Below are 3,287 nucleotides of genomic sequence, written 5' to 3' on the forward strand. Positions count from 1 at the left end.
CTTATCAAGAAAGAATGGTTGAGCCATCTAGGTTTAAACAGAGCTTAGGTTCCTAAACAGCTATAGGACCTAAGAATGCCTACCTCTAGGTTATTTAAGTAGAAATAATAAGACTTCTGACATTTTGCTAGAGGCTTGTTGGTTTGTTTGTTGTTTCTTTGAGACACGCCCTCCATATGTAGCTTTGAAATCTTAGTTTTACAACCTCCACAATCCAAGTGCTAGGATTGCAGATAACTTTATCTACTTTTCTTCTATAATTTATTTTTAATTAATAAAAGAACTTTAATTGAGAGCTTCGGCCGCCGCGGCCCTCGCCTGCAGGCGCCGGGGTCCCCGCGGCCCCGGAGGCGGCGCGGCGGGCGCCAGATGTAGCCGCCGGCCGGCCCGGCCGAAGTGGCGCGGGGTGGGGTGGGGGGGCGCGGGAGGGCGAGAGCTTTTGCATTTTGCAGTGCTGTTTGAGGGGGGCGGGGGGGTGGAGGAAGCGGAAAGCCGCCGAGTCGCCGGGGACCTCCGGGGTGAACCATGTTGAGTCCTGCCAACGGGGAGCAGATCCACCTGGTGAACTATGTGGAGGATTACCTGGACTCCATCGAGTCACTGCCTTTCGACCTGCAGAGGAACGTCTCGCTGATGCGGGAGATCGACGCCAAATACCAAGAGATCCTGAAGGAGCTGGATGACTACTATGAGAAGTTCAAGCTGGAGACGGACGGCACCCAGAAGAGGCGGGTGCTGCACTGCATCCAGAGGGCCTTGATCCGCAGCCAGGAGCTGGGCGATGAGAAGATCTAGATCGTCAGTCAGATGGTGGAACTGGTGGAGAACCGCACCAGGCAGGTGGACAGTCATGTGGAGCTCTTCGAAGCCCACCAGGACATCAGCGACAGCACTGGCAGCGGCGGCAAGGCCGGCCAGGACAAGTCGAAGAGTGAGACAATCGCTCAGGCAGACAAGCCAAATAACAAGCGGTCCCGGAGGCAGCGAAACAACGAGAATCGAGAGAATGCATCTAATAATCACGACCATGATGACATCACCTCAGGAACGCCCAAGGAGAAGAAAGCAAAAACCTCAAAGAAGAAGAAACGCTCCAAGGCCAAAGCAGAGAGGGAAGCCCCTCCCGCAGACCTCCCCATCGACCCCAACGAGCCCACGTACTGTCTGTGCAATCTGTGACAACGACAAGTGCCCCATCGAGTGGTTCCACTTCTCCTGCGTGGGACTCAACCATAAACCAAAGGGCAAGTGGTACTGCCCCAAATGTCGTGGGGGAGAACGAGAAAACAATGGACAAAGCCCTGGAGAAGTCCAAGAAAGAAAGGGCTTACAACAGGTAGTTTGTGGACATTCACACGTGAGAACAGACCCGCCGGTGTATTTGTGTCGCTGCCTTTGCGGAAGTCCGAGGACGGTCAGATGGGTGTTTTTAGAGGGGTTGGAGGATCCTCTCCTCGGGACAGCGGAGACAGCCTGTGTCTTCATGGTGTACCCGTAACCAGAATGGGCTGCAGATCAGCAGTTTAGAAACTACAAAGAGAGGTTCCAATTAAACATGTCAGCAAATGTCAGACTGGTTTGGGGGGTTGGGGAGTGACTTGGAAGTAATCTAACAGATGTATAAAGAAGAGATTTAATTTGGCTGTTTTAACAAAAATGTTATGGTTTACAAAAAAAACCAAAATTCACCAGGTTGCTGAAGTGCAGCAAGAGTGCTTCTCGCTACCACAGTGTATATCCACAGGACAAGCTGGTCAAAGGTTTAAAGTCTAAATGTTATTTTTTAAAAAGGTAAATGAGTAAATTTTACATGACATTTTATACATGGCCTATTCCCCAACTGGCCATTTTTAATGACTGGGTACATTTTTAATAGGTCAGACACAAGTGGTCCAGGCAGTGGGTCCAAGTCTTGCCTTTGCTACCCTAGGTCATAGTGTAGCCACCTTTAACTTATATGAAGTGTATAAATGTACATTTCCCAGCCACCCCGCCCCTGCTGTATTATAACCGGAAGTGCAGCCTGGTGCTGTTGTGAAGCCAAGGTGCGCGTCCTGCTGCGTGTGTGAGCTGTATAGATGTTGTGTCAAGAAATAAATGAAACTTGACCAGTTAAAAAAAAAAAAGAACTTTAATTACCAAGAGACAAAACAATCCCTCACATACTACAAAAAACATTGAGTCCAAAATTCTATAAACTAGATTGTGCAGCATAAATTGCAGGATTTTGGGATTCTACGATAGGAACTTCTGAGAGGAAGAGAACGTGCAACATTCCATGACTCGGAATGATTTAGAGATGAAGATGTAGGGACATGAACAATCTAGCCACCATCTCCTCAAAATCTACAGTGCTGAGATTATTCATTGCATTTTTATTGCTTTGACAAAATGTCTGATAAAGCTTTGGGGTCATAGGTTGAAGGTATCATCCATTGTGATGATTTAAAAGAAAACGGCCTTCAAAGAAAGTGTCACTATTAGGAGGTGTTGCTATGATGGATTAGGTGTATCTTTGTTGGAGGAAGTGTGTCACTGTGGAGGTGGACTTTGAGGCCATATATTTGCTCAAGCCACACTATGTCTCAGGTCACTTTCTGTTGTCTGCAAATTAAGATGTAGGACTCTCAGCTTCATGACTATGTCTGCTTACATGCTGCCATGTCCCACCATGACAATAATGGACTAAACCTCTGAACTGTAACTGAGCCATCTCAATTAAATATTTTCCTTTGTAAGAGTTGCCGTGGTCGTGGTATCTCTTCACAGTGATAGAAAACCTAAGACATCCATCATGACAGGGCAGGGACAGCAGCACTGGTGACTATAGATTGGTAGCAGAAGCATGGGGAGCTGATCACTTTGCATTGCTGTCTGAAAGCGGAGAGGAATGCAGGTGCATTCCTTCTCTCTTCCCTTTGTCTTATTTAATTCAGGTTCTGAGTCCAGGGGATGACTGTTTCCACTTTAGAGTCTACATTCTTTCTACCATATCTCAGGAAACACTTTCAAATCCACACCTGGAGATGTCTCAGCATGTGACTCTAAATCCAAATAAGCAGATAATAAAGATTAAATACCACACAGAGTGACTTCTCTGACAGGGCACATGCCATAGTGCGAATGCTAGCATACTCAAAAACAGTGCGGTACTGCCTTAACACATAAGCCAGGTTTTGTTTCTAGTATCATTATCTATCAGTTGCATCAAATAGCTAATGGCATTCTCCTCTTCAATTAGAATATTGACATCAACTTTGGTGAATCACTTACAGGATAAAAAATAT

General features: G+C 46.5%; 1 pseudogene; it reads left to right on the forward strand.

The window, feature by feature from the left end:
• Positions 1–481: 481 nt before the first annotated feature.
• Positions 482–1,488, forward strand: LOC119817713 (annotated as a pseudogene).
• Positions 1,489–3,287: the final 1,799 nt, after the last annotated feature.

This window comes from Arvicola amphibius, chromosome 6 (assembly GCF_903992535.2).
Source record: "Arvicola amphibius chromosome 6, mArvAmp1.2, whole genome shotgun sequence".
Classification (NCBI taxonomy): domain Eukaryota; kingdom Metazoa; phylum Chordata; class Mammalia; order Rodentia; family Cricetidae; genus Arvicola; species Arvicola amphibius.